The following is a 19,825-nucleotide window of genomic DNA, read 5'->3' on the forward strand; positions in this document are numbered from 1 at the left end:
TATGATAGAACATCCAGATGGTGATTCCAAGGATTTATGGATTTTGGGTAGTGCGTATATAAGTGGTACAAGAGGTTTCTCAGTTTTGAGATATTTACTGGTGTTAGTGTCAATCCTTTTATTGGCTACAGGTTCATGCAATATGTGATCTTGTTCAAGTTTATAAATATTAGTGGGGTCACTCTCTAATTTTTCATAGACCAAAAGATCCTGTAATTGCCTATAAACTTCATTTTTACAGGTGACAGTGTCCTGAAGGACCACTGCACCCCCTTTGTCCGCCGGGCAGATAACAATACTTGTGTCTTTGCTCAAGGACTGTAATGCTTGATATTCATCTGTTGTGAGATTATGGTACATTTTGGGTCTAATTTTAGTTTCAGTTGAGACATGATGGTCAAGTAATCTAATGAAACTTTTAATTGAAGCATTGAAGGACTGGGGTTCAAAAGTAGACTTTTTGTCTACAGGCCCTTTAGAGTAAGTGGCATTCTCAGGTTCTTTTCCTGCATAGAATTCTTTTAATTTAAGATTGCGGTGTAAATACCAAAGATCTTTTTTCCATGTAAAGTTATCAATTTACATGTTGGCACAAAAGATAATCCTTTGTTGAGTAATCTCATTTCGCTGTCAGAGATGGATCTTCTAGATAAATTAACAATTATGTTCTCTTTTTGTATGGTCTTTTTCCTCTCCCTTCTCCTTGCCTACCACATCGCGTGCGGGCCCTCCGCCTTTTTGTGCACGCGTGGACACCTCTAAAGGGGGTTTCTGGGACACTGGTGTAGGAAAATTATCTGTGTCACTCTGGGTGGAATTGGCTGCACTAGATTGATTGGTATCAATGTGTGTTCTAAACTTATTAAATCTGGGCCTGATTCAGACCCGGTCGCAAGCGGCGAGCGCTCGCAACCGGGTCGATGGTGGCCCACAGCGCATGCGCGCGATGGAGCCGGCTCCGTCGTGAGCATGCGCGAGACCCAGCTAGCGACGGGCAATCCTACCACAGTACACTACCACAAGGGTCTCGTCGCAAGCCCAATGGTCATGATGCCACACAAAAAAAAAAAACGCCCTGATTCAGAGCAAGCACTTTTTCAGAGCGTCTGGCTCTGAATCAGGGCCTCTGTTACTTTGTGACCGATTAGGTGGTGCTCTACCTGTCACCCAGGAATAGACGCGGTGTTCCTGGTAGTCGGTATTGACCATGGATAGTTTTTCTTTTTTGTATTTTATAAGTTCTTTTTTATATTCATTAATTTGAATATTTAGTTTAGTGCCCCAGTCTGTGGAAGCGTCACTTGAAAAAGCTGATTTGTGTGTAGTTTCAAAGGTTTTAATTTTTTCTTTTAAACAGTTTAGCTCCCTGCCTGATTCTTCAATAACCAGAACAATCAGGTCCAGGAAGTATTTCTTTTGCAAAATACTGTCTTTTTATTGTTATATGCTACTCTACCTGCCTGTCCATCTATTTTGATCTATTCGTACTGCGTTACTTGTTTGTACAGCAAATGGTTAAGAGGATTTTGCTATTTACCATATGACAATTTTCGACCTTTGACCAACTCCCATTACCTGGCAGTGATCTGGTACTTACCTGAGATGCTCTAAGTGGTTGAATGAGGCTCTTGAAATTCCTTTTTTCATCATTATTTTTTACAACCATACATACACTATAAGCCCGATCTTGTCCGATCTTGGAAGCCTTGATTGATTTACAACACCTTGTATTCCAAATCAATGCTTTACTGGAATACCATGTTCCCTCTTCTTAGTTGAACCTATGGTGACACGGTCACCATGATCTTTTCTACCTGAGACGTGGAATTGTTTCTCAATTCATTATTATAGATCGGTAATCCTCTTTATACCATATGCGTTGTTTCATCTAATTCAAGATGGATCTTGGTGCTTTTGAACAGCCAGTGCCTTATCATTATGTTTGCTGTATTTTAAATGTTCTTTATGTTATCTGTTTTTATGTTATTGGTTAACACTTCATATGTCCCTTTAATTGTGTATTAATATCACAGTACCCGTTCTGGTATAATACACTCTGTACACACTATACTTGCCATTTATACATGCTCGTATTGATGTTACACTTTGTTACCTAGGTTACTCATACACAATCCCGCCCACCATCCTGTGAGTGACACCGGGATGTGAGCGTCATCATGGCAGCCTCATATGCCGGGTGTCACCACGTGCACTAGGACGCGCCGGCCGCACGCTGATGACGTCATCCAACCGGAGACGGACAGGAGGTGCGGATGCAGCACATCACCACATGAGTTGAGTCCAATAAAGGTATGTACACTGTTTCATTTTTATGTTCTTGATAAAAGTCCTCTCTGACTGAAACGTTGAATCTACTACACTGCTGTGTTTGAATCTTTATCTGGAGGTCCCGTGAGTGCCGCTGTCTCCTTTTTGCTATATATATATATATATATATATATATATATATATATATATTCCAAATTCTCTGCACTCCACAACAATAGTCAGTATTATGGGGTGCTCAATTTAAAGACATAAAGTCCATGAATAGAAGACTTATAATAGAATCGGCACTCAGCAGATTTATGAAAAAAAGATCCGAAATTTAATTACCACTCATAGGTAGGAGATAAAATACATAGTTGTAGTTTCGGTCCTAGCTGGACCATCATCAGGACTAAGCAGCAGGAATAAATCAACAGACAGCCAAATGAGAAGTGAATACCATCACCAATGAAGCTGACGTATATACCACATCAATTAATACCAAGACACACCCCCAGATCACACAGCCCTCTGGGTCAGTTCACATATATTGGTAAAATATCATCATTATAGTACACCATACCATCCTTAGTGTACTGACCATCAAGCACTCAGCGCTCAAATATCAGGGTTATCCTTAGAAATACCAGTCCAGAAAAAGGGTTAGATTCCGCACAATACTTGAACAATGATAGTTAATGCTATAAACCAACCATCTATCATTTAGATACTAAATGTATCATCAAATATTTGTGGGGTGCTCCCAAAGCCCAGTTTAATATATACGTTTAAACAAAAAGGAGGGAAAAGAAGGGCTAGTTGCTGGGACACTCTTATTTAAACAAATGTACAATTATATATAACCTTTATTTTATGTCAATAAAATGCTTAGGTACACCACACAAAACATGGATACTAACAAGTGTTATACATAAGTCACCATCATAGGAAAACTAGTATTGCAAAAAGTAGATAACACATTATCACCAATCTAATGAAAATATCTGGCGAAATATCGTTAAATGAATTTTATACTGAACACCAAAGATTGTAATTTCTGATTTAGTCATACAGTATGGTGACCTATCACAAGTTCTAATTGGAGCACAATTGAGTGATTTTGAAATGCTCCACCATGTGCATTCTAATCCCAGTTATTCTCTTTAAATCTACAGCACCTGGTATTCCCAAGTGGTCTCCCATCCAAGTACTAACCAGGCCTATTACTTTATAGCTTCCAAGATCAGACAAGAATGGGCAGATCAAGTAGCGCATGGCTGCAGATATAATGGGGGAAATGGTGATCGCACCTGCACATGGTTAAAGCAAAAAATGTAGGATTATCATGTCCACAAACATTTCCAAGATGAATGATACTATCAAACATTAGCCTAAACTGATATACCTCAAATTTAACAAAAAGCAGCAATAGTGTTACACTGTAAACGGGTCGGTTATGGGATCTTGGCGGTTGCGATGCCGTTGATCAGAATACTGACTGTGGCATCCCAACAGTCAGAATCCTGACACCCATAGGTAAGTAAGGTAAGACTAACCCTTACTCCTACCCCTAACCCTCCCTCCCCAGTTCCGAACCCAAACCTCCCCCCTTAGTGCCTAACCCTAACCTCCCCTTGCCGGTGCCTAACTCTAACCCTCCCTCCCTGGTGCCTAACCCTAACCTCCTCCCTTAGTGCCTAACCTCCCCCTCATCTTTGCCTAACCCTACCTCCTTAGTGCCTAACTTCCTGTCTTAGTGCCTAACCCTAACCTCCCCCCTTAGTACCTAACCCTAACCTCCCCCTTGCCGGTGTCTAACTCTGACCCTCCCTGCCTAATCCTGATCTCCCCCTTAGTGCTTATCCCTAACCTCTGCCTCGCTGGTGCCTAACCCTGACTTTCCCTCCTTAGTGCCTAACCTTAACCTCTTATCTTAGTGCCTAACCCTAACCCCCCCTGTCTGGTGCCTAAGCCTAACCCTACCCCTAACCCCCGACACTTACCTTCATGTTGCCAGATTTCGGCACCAGTATTTCGACAAATAGCATCCCGCATGACGGGATGCTGACTACATCCCATGTAAACATTAGAGATGTGAGCTGACGCCTGTGTTTTGGTTTTGGATCTGGATTCATCTTCGTGTTTTGGGTTTGCAAAACTACCCTCAAGTGTTTTGGTTTTGGATCTGGATTACAAAAAATAAAAATATATAAAAAGTTTTTCAAAACAGCTAAAATCATGTAATTTTTGCAATCCAAAACACAAAATCTAGATTTAATATCTGAATTCCGAACCAGGGGAAGATCACAACTACTACTCAGATCTATCCGGATCTCCTCAGGAGATCAAAACCGAGATTTGGCTATTTTCTGGATTTATGAAATTCGGGTGGATTTGTATTTCTGGAGAACTGAACCGCACATCTCTAGTAAACATATAGCAATTTATTTTCAAACATACAATATAAAATGCTCGTACATGGGTAAAAAATATAAAAAGCGAGGGATAGATTTACTAAAGCTTCTAAAAATGGAAAGTGGAGGTGTTGTCCATAGCAACGGATCAGATTGTAGCTATCATTTCTAGAGATTAGCGGTTTGGATTCTGTGGAATCCGAACCGCTCCGAACATAGGGGATCCGAGTTCACCCAAACGCTGTTCCCTGCCTGACTCGGATACCCGTTCGAGGCAGAGCCGGAGCTTCCTGATGTCGGATTCTCGCGAGAGAATCTGACGTCAGGGCTCCTCTAGTGTAGGGCAGACCGCTGTGATAGCGGTCTGCCCTACACAGATCAAACACACAGCCACCAGCGGCAGCTATGTGTTTGTAATAGCAGCCAATGAGAGTCACACAGACTCTGAGCTCCATCTTCCGGCTCCCTCTGCGCATTATACAGCAGAGCAGAGCGGACAGCGGCGGGAGCCAGATTCAGGTAAAGTTTTTTGGGTTTTTTTTTAATGTGTGTGTGTAAAGGGGCATTACTAGGGGGCATACTACTACTGGGGGCCTGCTAAGGGGGGGCATACTACTACTACTAGGGGCCTGCTAAGGGGGGGGCATACTACTACTGGGGGCCTGCTAAGGAGGGGCATACTACTACTGGGGGCCTGCTAAGGGGTGGCATACTACTACTGGGGGCCTGCTAATGGGGGGCATACCACTACTGGGGGCATGTTAATGGAGGAACTACTACTGGGGGCCTGCTAATGGGGGGCATACCACTACTGGGGGCATGTTAATGGGGGCACTACTACTGGGGGCATGTTAATGGGGGCACTACTACTGGGGGCACTGCTACTGGGGGGCATACTACTGGGGGGCATACTACTTGGGGCATGCTAATGGGGGCACTACTACTGGGGGCCTGCTAATGGGGGCACTCCTACTGGGGGCACTGCTACTGGGGGGCATGCTAGTGGGAGGCATACTACTGGGGGGCTTACTACTACTGGGGCACTGCATAGGGGGCCGTACTACTAAGGGGACTGCATACGGGGCACCACTACTGGGGCCATTGTGTAAGGGACACCACTGCTGGGAACATTGTATGTGGCACTACTACTATGGGCATTGTATAAGGGGCATTACTACTGTGGACTTTGTGTATAAGGGTCACTACTGTTGGCATTGTGTAAAAGGGTCATTACTGTGGGCATTGTGTAAAAGGGGCACTACTGTGGGCATTGTGTAAAAGGGGCACTACTGTGTGTCGTAACATAAATAAGAGACATTACTTTATGGTGAATCAGGGGCACTATGTGATGGAATGTGAATAAGGTTGTGCACTGTGACTCCTTGGGCCATAGCCCACTATGTAAACAAGTACTGTGATTCTGCTGGCCGCACCCCTCTGGGTGGGTGCACTACTTTTCATTTCTGCCACTGCTGTGTGGCAATGTTTCATAGATTTGCTTTGAATTGTGGTGTCTGTGCCGCTGCGCCGCTGCTTTGTCGCTTAGTAACCAGTCAGCTCACTGCAACCTTTGGTCAATAATGTTGAAAACAATATTATAAGTTGTGAGGTGGTCTAAATTGACTATAAATGACTGGAAATTAATGTTATTGAGGTTAATGAAAAAATCCAAATCCAAATTCAAAGCCTGTCACCGCAGTTTGGCAAATCCAAATCCAAATCCAAAGCCGGACGATGAACCAAATCCAAATCCAGCAAAATGGTCCAGCACACATTTCTAAACATTTCTAGATTGCATGCTAGAAAATTATAGACAGAAGCTGACTGGTTGTTTTGGACAACACCTTCACTCTCCATTTTTAGAAACTTTACTAAACCTACTCTCTTATCTGAGATCTTTGAGATAAAACAAACAGGCCAAAGAACTTTTAGCCAGAAAGATGTAAAGGGGGGTATCCACTAGACGATAAAGTTGAACGATTGAACGATAATGATAAAATCGTTCGATAATCGTTCAAACATCGTTTGAACATCGTTTGCAAATCGTGCAGTAATTGTTTCTAACGATGTACGATGCGCGCTCCCGCTGGTCGTTTGATCGTCTCCTCCATCGATGAACATGCAGGTCAATTTCACTTGATTGCTTACAAATCGTTTACACATCGTTCAAGCTGAACGATCAAATGATGAACCACTATCTGCCCACTATAGCTGAAAGCTCTCAATCACAGATTGAAACAACATAGTTTATCGTTAGATCTTTTGCAAATCGTTTGCAAATATTTTGCAAATCTTTTGCATATCTTTTACAAATCTTTTGCAAATTGTTCAGAGTGGAAGATCAAATTTCAAGGGAAACTTCAAGGGAAAATCGTCAAGAGGTTGGACAGGGATAAAATCGTCTAGTGGATGCCAGCCATTAGTCTCAACAGGATGAACCACTTTGGAGCTCTTGCTTTCTGCAGATACTAGAACACCCCTATTAGCAAAGTAATGCATTATTTCAACACAGTCATAGCCCTAACTTAGAAACGGGCACAGCACTAATTGCATCTCTACCACTATTGGTTGTTGCCACTAAAACATGAATCATTGGTAGACGTGATTCGTGGACTGATAGGATCATGTGGCTTGGAATTCCCAAGCTTCTGCTTGCTAGGAGAAGGCAGATATTAGATAAAAGCTACATTTTAGTTTAAATGTAACTTGTAATTTCAGAAATTATAGCATCCTAATGAAGGGGGCGATTCAATTCAACGCAATGTTGAATAGTCGCGGGAGGGAGGTCCCAAAGCTATTCAATAAACTGCGCTGTTTGGGCGCGCTAAGGATTTTTTCTCGCACCCCCCTGGGGATGCGAGGAGAAATTCGACCAAAGTACCGGGTGCGCAACTGTTTTTCTGCTTAGCGCGGTGCTAACAGTCGCGTGCCCACGGCACTTTGGTCAGAGATTGCCGGTTAACGCGCCTTAACACCCTTGTTAAGGCGCGATAACCAGCATTCTCTGACCACACAGCGCACTGAATTGAATAGCTGCGGGAGCTTGCTCCCGGCGCTATTCAATTTGCGTTGAATTGAATCTCCCCCAATGAAATCATAAACCATCAAAACATGTATTTCATGATAATGTCCCTTTAACACTGTTTTAAAAGGCTACACATGCCACTGTGCTTATTGCCAAATAAAACCTGCACTCACTAAGACAAACAAAGCATTCACTAAGACGGAAAAACTACGGGGAAAGACTAATTATCTACTTCATGTACTACAATTAAAGCTGCAAACATAAAATTGTGAAATGCAGCGCTAAAAATGCCAGCCTAGATTAAATGTGTTCCAGTTCACAAAGCTTCCCTCTCCCCATTGTTCAATAATTAGATTTGCCTAATTGACCACCAAGCAACCATTGTTAGAATAAGGAAAAGCATTAGTGCTATGCCATGCTTTTATGACTGTCAGGTGAATAGTGTGCAGCATTAGATCTATTGATATGTGTAGGGAATTCTTCAAACCATCGAAGCCTGAGTAAGTCTTTTTGAATATATCACTTGAAGATGAATGCGTTTCAAGAAACAATAAAACCAGTGGGAAGCCTTTGTTTGTTTAAATACCCAAAATTTCCTCCACTTATTGGTCATTTTGTTAGAGAAGCAAAAATGTTTGCTCTAAAGACACCGCTAACATTTTCATCAGCCAATTAAAACATTTTTGTGTGAATGGACTCAACAGTTTCACACTTGTATGGCTCTCAAGCAATATTTTTACACTCTGTCTTCTGTGATTAATTCCGGGCGTAGATTGCATCAGCTCAAATTCCATTACTCATTTGCTCCTGATTAATTCAGGATTGGGAGTGCATTAGCACGAATCCTATTAGGCATTTGCTGTATCCAGATGTGACAGTTTTCACTTCAGCATCTGAATGCTGAGTGGCAATCATTTTTGCCATTTAAGATGCTGAATTTCTGGAGGTTGTCAATAATAAAAAAATAGGCAGTGTTGAAACTAATAAACACTCTTTCCCAAATCTCATATTTTAACCTCGTACATAATTCCTGATGGTAATATATATCAATAATACTTATAAATGGGACATTTCAAATTATAATTTCTATGTTTATAAATTTATATGTATAATTAAATACTGTTACTGCACAACTAATTGATCGGCCAGTCCAACAATCCAAAGAGCTAGTCTGAGACGCCCAGATACATTCTTTCAGCGGGTACTAGTGAAAAGGGGATGTTTCTAAATGATTAAAAAAAATTTTATTTAGATTTCTCTCACCTTCCCTTGGACTGCAAATAATTCAAAAGGCAGGAAAGCACAGTCAGTGCTGGACTATATTGGTTTAAAAAAAAAAAAAAAGATATATTATACAGTAAACCATGATTATTTGGCATGGAAACACTTCTAAATGTTGGACTGAATATGGAGACAGTCCTGCAGCATTCAGGGCTGTTGTTAAGTGGGTAAAAGTGACCTGGAAAACAAGGAGTCATTCATAAACACATACATGTGCTGAAAAGTAATGTAAGTGAAACTTTTAAACATAACTACCAGATACTTAAATGCAGTGACACAGTCAGACTTATCTACATGGGTAGCAAATGCATTAATAGTAGCACCTGGTTCCACCCAGCGGGCCCTGAGTCCTAAGGGGCCTTGGTGTGGTACACCTAATACACTTAAAATAAACATTTCACTGCCCAACAAATAACTAAATATCTGATCTAAGCAATTGCCCAATAATCAATTAAATATCAGATCTAGGCGGATTATTAAAGACGCAACATCAGATCACTTGCATGAACATGGGCCATCTTAGTAATCTTCAGGTTGCTCAGGATGGCCGAGCATAACCCTCCCCCTAGTGCCTAAACCTAACTCTAGCCTAACCCTAAAACTTCCCCTAGTGCCTAACCCTAATTGTACTCTCCGGCAGCCTAACCATAACCCTCCCCCAAGTGCCTTACCCTTACTCTCACCCTAAAACCCTAACCTTAATAATGTTGAAAAAAAACATAAAAAACATGTTGACCATTTGTATGTCAACCATTTGAACATGACGACCTTTTGCACTGTCGACCTTTTGTCAATCAACCAATCAACCTTTTGTCCCTGTCGACCCATTGCATGTTGATTATTGGGTGTCAACTTTTTTATTGTTGATCTTCTATGCAGATACCTATTATCCTATACTGGTCAAAAATAGTGAAAAGCAGACTTCCTTTGCATTAGAGATCAAAGAGTATTTTGGTACACAGAGGAGAAGAGAGTGGTCCAGCATGTTACAAAGTAATGATTAATCTCATTACCTGACTCATAGCATGTCCCACACCACATGACATCATAAAGGGGTGAAGAGGAGGCAATATGAAAGTAAAACTGTATCTCGACCTTTCAACATATTTTCCTAATTATTACAGAGGCTCCCTAAATACTCATTATTAAGCAGTTGAGTAAATAAATGTGTTTTGTGCTAATTACTTCAGAAGGTACAGTAGCTATAAACATGATACATTTTTATGATGATTTTACAAAAAAAAGCTGTAAATAACTTTATTTTTCGTATAATTTATCTCACTCCGTTCATCCATTGCAAGAAGGAGTAAGGCAAATATGGTAAGGGATGACCTACAGCAAGAAGATGCCGGCTACATGTCACATTCCATCTTTTCACTTTTATTTTATAAAATAGACTAAATGTATTGACTCAAATGTAAAATACATTCAACGCCAATCAATGCCTTCCTGTCAAGAATGCCACATTGTGACCCTGTAGAAATGTATTATATAGGCAGTAATGTGACAGGCTTGGAATACAGAGTTTAATGTAGATCAACTATTGCTAAGGGCTTATTTACTATATTTGCATATACTATTTACTATTATTCGCATTTTTGCCTGACGAATTTTTAACATCAATACTATTAAGTGAAAAAACTGGTGTGTTTTGCAACATTGCTGTTTTAAATTCTGTGAGCAAAAATGTTGATAATCGTCGACTTTGAAAAGCTGCCATTTAGTAAATAAACCCCTGAGATAGGTAAAACCTTGCATGATGCATAAGCAATCATACATTTACATTTTATTGTACTGTTTTTATACCGAAATTCCGGGTCTGACCCGGAGGTTGGAACAGGGTTCCAGTCCGGATCAGATCCGGAATTTCCCAGGTGCCGTTGCAGGATATTCCTGAGTTGGTTGGCGCCGTTCACACCGGAGCCAAGTCTGCGTTGAAGTGGATGCTTGGAGATGACGTCATCTCCAAGCGCCACTGAAGCCGGCCAATCGGCAGCCAGGCCGGTCACCGTGACCCGGATTGCGCCGTTTACACGGCAGGGTTTCACGGGTTATTCCTGCGTTAAAGCCTGGCAAGTTACCTGGGTTGGATCCAACCCTGTCCCCTTTTACACCAAGGAGCTACCCGTGTTAACCCTGCAGTAACCCAGGTTTTAGATCTTGTGTAAAGGGGTATTAGTCTAACATGTACTAGGTTAAGCAAAGCTAATTTAAGATTTGTTGCTGTGGGTAAGTGCTTTCATCTTCTTAACACCATTAGAACAAAGGGGCTGGGAGATTATTACTGAAAGGAATTCGTCACCCCCTTAAGGTAGAATAGAATAGCTCATAATTGGATGTAATGCATTATTCAGAAATGATAGTGTATCTTGCATGCACAAATGAACTGGTCTCTCTGATTTGCGATACTAATTTGTTTCTTAAGAAGGCAGTGGCCACATGTAAAGTAATGAAAGAGTGTGTGGTCTACTTTAATAGTGAGAAACACAGGAACAATCAATTCATTTGAATATTAATTACCTGCAATTAATGTGTCCTTGCTAATGGTTTGAAAAGAAGCAAATTACGTGGAGAAAGACTAATTAAAATGATGTAATTTTGTCTACAGAGAATAATTCATTCACTGTCAGATGGATCATCTAATTAACGTATCTCATTAATGAATATCTCATGAAATTGACTGATAAAATGCCTCAAAGAATGCCAGCTGAAATCCTGGGTAAAGTAATAATGTGCCCCTTTCCTACTCATCAATACATCAGCAAGAAAGTGTACACATAATAATTTCAAAATAAAAGAATTAGTTATGCACGTGGAGGATGGTAAAATATTGTATGTTTTTAATCTAAATGTTCATAGCATTATCAAACATTTTAATGCTTGGAAGAGAATGCTGAAACATTTAGCTTCACAGCCATTAAGCTTGCTTTAATCAGGGATACATTGTCACATAATTATGGGAGTATTCACATTAGTGTTCAATAGTTAACAGTTTCAAAAGGATAACTTTAAAAAAGTGGATACAGTATGTCAATAATTAAGACACTTTAACAAAACAACTTTAACAATACAGTATTCATCATCAGAGCAGTAACTAGACTTTTGGGTGCCCTATGCCAGAAACACCATTGGCGCCCCCCTCATTTTTCAAAGGGACATAATGCACCCAAAAAAGGGCCATGGCTTCATGGGGAAGGGCCAGGGAAGAGATGGGAAAGGGCAGGAGATGCTGGGGATGAAATAAGAGGAAGCTACAAGTAAGAATGATAATAAATAGAAATTTGACAGGCCCAAACAGCGCCCCCTAACCTGTGGTGCCCTGTGCGATGGCATCGGCCGCACTACCCTAGCTACGGCCCTGTTCATCATCATTGTCAGGGACTAGATCCTGTGGACAACACTCAGTGAGTGCCGCACTGTGGATGTTACTGTAAGATTTCCTCAATATTTCAGTGCTCAATCTATGAGCCACATATCACTTAAACTGGCTACACACTGATAGATATATCGTCCGTTCCATTGAATGGCTGATATATCTATAGCACATGGGCGAGTGTATACACCTAATATGTCTGTGGACAACATTGTTTTCAGACATATCAGTTTGGCCCTGAAGCACAGCAGATGGGCGATATACCTGAAAGATATATCGGTCATCTGCTGGTCTGTACGGGTGACCCGCTGATCACCCGTACACATGTTGCAGAGACCCGACACTGAGATACAGCTCAACTGGGCGGGCAAAGTTACGTAAATGCCTGTCCAGTTGTGATGTCATGCTCGGCATATCGGGCAGACGATTGGGAGGTTTGTATGCACTTACCAATCATCAGACAGGCCGACCTGTCGACCTAGTGTGTACACAGCTTAAGGTACATATTAGATTAAAAAATCCCAAACAGTATTCTCACATAGACTTATTACTCATCACACTGCCAGTACTCACAATTATTTAGGTCAGCGAGAGCCTAATTTGTTCACACATGGCCACACACAGTACACTCTATGATATGTAGTGGTGAAGTGTTAATAATTCCCTGACTGTGTTAAATACTTTGTAGTCTAGCATTGACATTTAATTGGGCCTAGCTATATTAATCTTCAAGAGGTTAATTAATTTGTTTAGAACATAAGTACACACTTATTGCATTTTAGATTTAATAAACAAAACAGTACAGTGCTTAGAAACAAAAATCACTTTACAGTAAGACATACAATATGTTGTAAGATACAGTTTAAAAATAAAACAGGAGAAACCCATAGAATATAGAACACTTAGGATTGCATTTTCTAATAGTTAGGGAGATAGGAAATAAGGTACTGTCTCCAAATTGATTTGACCATCACAATCTGACACTAAATCAAAGGTTCAAAATATCTTGTAAGACTTTGTAACATCCCCAGTGATGTTGTTCACAGCAATCCTGTGACTGGCCAGCTGAATTTATGGCAGGTTCAAATTATTAGCAGTAGTGTAAGCGATGATAGTGTGACACAACCTGTTAGGGTTAATGTGTCACCAAATCACTAATACAAGCAGACTTGCTGGGAGCAGTAGTCCTTTAGACTGAAAGTTAAAACATTTTATAAGCTACATGTGGTGTTAAATATGTAATACAGTTGTTGGTGCTGGCAGGTGTGATTGCGGTGAATACAGTGGCGGATGGTAGTACTGGTGCCCTATACACTAGTGGTGGTGATACAGTGTATTTGCTGTTCGGTATTGTGGCCCTATATGGCTCTGTATGCTGTGAGTATCCTAGGTCCGACCATCCGGATGGAACATCAGGGAGTAAAGATGTGCAGAGACACTGGGGGGTAAATTTACTATGAATCGTGTTTGGTCCTAGATTGCTCAAGTTGAAACACGATCAGCATCGCTGAAACATGGGAGACTTTTGGTGGCTGAAACACTCAAATTTACCAAGAATCGTGTTTTGCTGAATCATGTTTTTCGATGGTGTATGTGATCGTGTTTCTCCCCGAATTTCCTGAGTCTGTCCGCAGCCAAACACTACCGATTAAACAGCCTGCACATATCAGTGAGATACATGTAGGCTGCTTGTGTGTAAAAATTCATAAAATAAAGGGTTCATTGTAAAAATATTGATGTGGGTTTTCCCCAAAGCATAACCAGCCCCGGGCTCCTAAGCCAATCCTGGTTCTAAAAATACGGGGGACAAAGCATGTAGGGTTCCCCCATATTTTATGAACCAGCACTGGGCTCTCTAAGCCAGTCCTGGTTTTAAAATTCGGGGAAAAAATGGTGTGGGGGTCCCCATATTTTTAAAACTAGCACCAGACTCAACTAGCCAGAGTGCAATGCCACAGCCAGTGGACCCTTTCACCGGGTCACCCTGGTCAAAACATTAACACCTCAAACTAGTTAGCCCAGGTCAGGGATCTCAGGAGAGGTGGGGTCAACCCAAACCCAGTCCAGCAAACTCCTCACTAAATGTTCTTGGAGGTTTCCCCTTGTTGCTCCTCTAAGAACTCCTGTTCCCCAGATGGTTGTATACTTTTGCCACTTCACTTGCTGACATGTTTTCAGATGCAGACATATCCAGCAACACAGATCCCTGTGGCTTTTAGAATACTTCTGTTAACTAAAGCTGTCTTTTGAAACACAAAGTCCTGTGATAGTTTGAGTATTCTGTTGTAAGGGTCCCAAAGATGGAAACCTTTGCTCTGATTACAGTATGATGCACTCAATGGACTTGAAATCAAGTTTCTGTCTTTTCGCTATGGGTACATGAGTGTAAGTTCTGAATACACATACAGGGCTGATATTTGCCTTTGTTCCAGTCCTCACTTCCAATGGTGTCTTCTCTTTGACTCCCACTGTAGGTGATCGATTTTCAAGGTAAACAGCCAAGATTTCTTGTGGAGATTTTAATCATTCAGCATAGCTCATGTTTTCTCAACTATTGTTCTATTTGCTTTTTCATTGATGCCATTTTGTTCTGGTGTAGAGGCAGTAGTTAGCTAATGCTCTACGCCATCTTCTTTCAGATACTTAGCTAACTCTCTAATCTCTTATTCTCCACCATGTCAGATCTTAGAACTTTCAACTTGTGACCTGTTTGGTTTTCAACAAGATTATTGTACTCTTTGATCTTACTTGTTACTTCACTTTTGTTTCTTAGGAAATAAACATGTGTCACCCCTGTAGTATTATTGATGACTGTCATGAATTAATGCCTGCCACTAATGGATTTAACCTCTGTTGGTCCACAAATGTTTGTATGTACTAGCTCCAATGGCACATGTGCTCTTGATACAAACTTAGGAAATGTGCAGCATGTTTGTTTGCCCATCACACAGTTCTCACATGCTGGCCTTTAAGGATTGTCCTTTGACATCCCAGTCAGCATTATACTCCATAACATCTGTACATTGTCATAGCCTAGATGCCCCAAACACCTGTGCCAAAGTTGTATTGTTTAGGTGGATTCCTCAGCAACCATTGCACAGCACACCACAGTGTCTATGGCATTTAGTTGCTGGTAAAGGGTTGCTGCAGCAATAGCAATCCCTCTTTAATTGTACATAACACACCAACCCTTTGCAAATTGGACTCTGTATCCTCTCCTTTAAAGAACATTTATGGAAATTAAATTAAGTTGGTTCCTATGTTAGGCACATGTCTTCCACATTCGTGTCAATTTCCTTACCTCTCACTCTTAAGCATAGTGTAATTTTCCCAACTTTAGTAGGATTTAGGACCTTGCCTCCTTAACCTCAGACTTTGGTTAACTCACACGGCTTTAATGACTTGAACCAATTTTCATTATAGCTGAAATGCCTTGTGGGTTATTGAGTCCATATTCCAGCCACCCTTACAGTGGCTGTCTGCTTCATTTAAAGCTGACTCATTCCTGCTTTCACATTTAAGTAATGAGGAACATTGTATTTGCAATCTGAGGCTTTATGTCCCAACTTGTGACAATTAAACATCTGAGTTTAGGTTTTCTGTACTTTGAAATTTTAGACAAAAGAACCGAATTTTCAGTATTTATTTCATTAGGTATATGCTCTTGGCATTGCAATAATTTAGCATGTATTGTCTCTGTGATCAGCTTCATAGTACTCAAACCAGTACTTGACTCTAATGCTACTACCAAGAAGTCATACTCTTGTGTAAGATTTTGCAGCATCGCCATAATAACCTCTTTATAATCTATTGTGATGTCAACTAAAGTCAACGGCTGAGAGATGGATAACATTTTGTCTATGTATTTGTTCATGTTCATACAAGCACTAAACATTGTTGCATACAATGTGTGCCTCGGGTTTATTCTCATTAAGCCTTTATCTTTACAAGCCATTTGCAGATTTAGCCACATATTATATGCTGTAGTTTTTCTGTGGATAATAGAATAAACATGTGATTCCACTACTAGCTCTATCTGCATCTTTACAATGTGGATTATCACAGGATTACTAGTGACATTCCATAACTTATTTCACTTTAACTATGTCTCTGATCCCTGCATTGTACATCTCTATCATACAGGTGAATAATGGTCTGTTGTACTCACTCAGATCATCTTGTTCTTTGTCATCTGCAGCTTTGCTGGTCTAGGTATCGGCGTGTTACACACCAAGGGTATCTGGACTTTTGGCAGCCAAATTCATGCACGAGTAGAGCCTTGGTACAGATCTCACTTACATTAGCCTGGTGGTTAGAGAAATGTTTAGTTTGGGGATTATGTACGTGGCTGCTGGGCCATAACCTAAGAGCAAACACAACCAGTTAGGGTTAATGTGGCTCTCAATATGAGATGCAAGCGGACATGCTGGGAGCAGTAGTCCTCCAGGCAGAAAGTTAAACCAGGGTATGTCTAACTGACAATAAGGAAAATATAGATGTCTGCACTAATATTAACACACATTAATCCCAAAAACTATTGTAAACATAAATGTATTAAAACAATACAATCAATAAAATGATCTAAACTGCAGTTTATTAATAACACATTGTGTACATATTAAACCAATTTCTAGATATAAACAATATAACAATATTGTATATTGTGGACACAACACTATCAATTTAATTGAATAGTTAGAAGAAATTGAGTATCTCAAAAACTTTACAGAAGCCGTAACTAAGTATAAAAATAAAGGTTACCTAATGATAAATGTCTAATAGGCAATATTACAGGGGTTCCCTGGCTTGCACACACTATAATAGGGAACCTCCTGATAAATCCTCCAGTTGGAGCAGCTGTAGTAATGAATATAAGCATTGGTCTTATGTAGTACTGAGCAGATGATTGTATATCAACCTGTAAAATAATCGTGCCACTTGAAGACAAATGTCAGGCTCCGGTGTTTGTATTCTTTTATGTTGGGCAGTACTCCTTAAGCCGTCCGATGTGTCAATGGGATATTTGTTGCTCCAGAAGGAAATATTTCATTGTGTGGTGCAGCATGTTACCTGTAAATTATATAAAATGTTGGAAATGTGTGTACAATTTGGTGGTTTAGCAGAGTTGTGTACCCAGTGGATATGTAATTAATCCAGGGCACAAGTCCAGTTAAACTTAACCAGGTTGTGTGGTTTATTGAATAGTAGGTTTGTACTGCCATATTCACTGTTACACTGGATTTACAGAGCATGAGGCGGAGCTTGTAGCGGAACAGAGTTAGGCAGCTCATCAGCCTATGACTGTCTCAGGTATTGCAGTAACAGTGCAGGCAAATGCAGGTACTGTACTTGTGTCAGGTCTCATGAGTTTACGGGAGAAAAGCCGTCCTCCTCTATATCGCACATACACAGTTACAGTATTGGTAGCCATCTTGGTAAGAGAAATCAAGTATCCCTTGAGGAGTTATATTGTTGAAGACTGTACAGTATACACTCCACTTCTAACACCCCCCTTGCTACAAGCTACTCCATTACACAAACTTACACATAAAGCTTTCATGTAGAAAGCTGTGAAAAAAGTGAGGTTATACATATAAAAAGAACATCAACGTGTCAAGTAATCTTGATTTGGCCTTCTTGACTGGAACTAGCAAAGTACATCTCACTTACTATATAAGCCTCAACAGTCTCTTGACATATAACTTTTGAAAAGTGTTTTTCCCATTTTAGACTTCCATTTACACCAATTGGTCTTTGACTTAGACTTTTTAATTTTTTGAGGTACACTGAATGCTTATTTTCAGCTTATTTTTTATATTTTCTGGGAGATTTGCTGATAATTGTTCTAGCAGATTATGTTTGCTGTGTTTGAACTTCAACGCTGGTAGTCTCTGGTTCAGATTTGTCTCCAGCTGCTGGTATGTCCAATGACACATATGTGCTCTGCATGTCAAAGTTCAGTTTCTCTTCAAATTGTATAATCTCTTTAAATATAATGTCCTTTGACTTAACAAGTTTTCTTGTACTTGAATTGCATAATCTATTACCCTTACTTTCATGGCAATAGTCAAGCATTACGCATTTTATTGACTTTGAATCTTCTCTCTTTTGGTATATGGACATGAGTAGTACTTCCAAATGTTCTTATGTGTTTCACGCTTGGCTTTCTTTTTGACCTGGCCTCAATTGTTGTAATGTCTTTTAGGGCAAATGTTGGAGAACGGTTGTTTAAGTAAACTGCTGTTGACATCGCTTCCACGCAAAACTGTTTTCTAGATTTGCAACCTTCAGCATACCTTTCATTCTCCACTAGTGCGCAGTTTGCTCGTTAACTAACATCGTTTTGCTCAGCACTATAAGTGATGGTCAACTGATGCTCCATATTTTCTCAATAAATGTTTCACCTTTCTGTTAAGATATTCTCCATCATTATCATATCTCAGAACTGTGAGTCTGTGGCCTGTTTGGTTTTCTAAAAGTTTTTTGTAGTTGCAATTTTCTTTGCTACTGTACTTCAGATTTCTCCTTTATGAAATATACATTAATCATTCTTATAATCTTCTTATAATCTATAAATGTCACAAAGTATTTGTATCCACTAACAGACCTTACTTCCATTTGTCCACATACATCTGAATGTACTAGTTTAGGTGATGTAGCTCTATTTGTTGACTTTGGAAATAGTTGATGACTCAGTTTCCCAAATATGCAGCTTTCACACAGATTTCTCTGTGTTAGTCACTGACATTGCTGTGACCATTCAATTCTGCAGCTTTTGGGCACTGTTGTATCCAAGGTAATCAAATCTTCTATGCCAGATTTCCAATCACTGTGAATCAGCTGTCATCATTGCATAGCAGTATTGTGTATTAAGGACATACAATTGTACCATCTACATCTGTCCTCAATATGCCACGCAGCACGCTATTCCTTTCATGAGTGAGCCGCCAGGTCCCGTGAAACTCTGCTTGTGGAAAATGCATCTTAGTCACAATGCAAAGTGACTAGGATGCACCAGGAGACTGTGCTGATTAATTTTATATGTAACAGTTGAATATCTGAGTCTGTATATGGAACTTGGAGTGGAAAAAGCCATGGCTGCTGCATCATAGCACTTCATATGGTGATTCATAGACTCATTCACACACAGATATGCAAGTGTCACATATTAAATTAATCAGCACAATATCCTGGTGCTTCATGATCACATTGAGACAAAGACACATTTTTGATTAAAAAAAGATGCAAAAAAGACACCTGGCACTAGTAAAGTCGCTTGGGACCAGGTGCGCCAATAGTGGCTGTTTGTCATGACTGTAGCAAAGATGTGCAAGGACACATCTGTACATTTGCTAGCACCTTGTGCCTGTAGAGATAATTGTCCCACTTCTGTTTCTCACATTGCTCTTTCCTTTGGTGAATTGAACGCTGTGGGCTCTCTGTTCCAAGAAACTAATGGCAATA

The 19,825-nt window shown here is 40.3% G+C and overlaps 1 pseudogene; it reads right to left on the reverse strand.

Annotated features, from left to right (window-relative positions):
* Positions 1–3,434: 3,434 nt before the first annotated feature.
* Positions 3,435–3,553, reverse strand: LOC148506686 (5S ribosomal RNA; annotated as a pseudogene).
* Positions 3,554–19,825: the final 16,272 nt, after the last annotated feature.

Source organism: Taudactylus pleione, unplaced genomic scaffold (genome assembly GCF_031769625.1).
Source record: "Taudactylus pleione unplaced genomic scaffold, aTauple2 ptg000398l, whole genome shotgun sequence".
In the NCBI taxonomy this organism is placed as follows: Eukaryota; Metazoa; Chordata; class Amphibia; order Anura; family Myobatrachidae; genus Taudactylus; species Taudactylus pleione.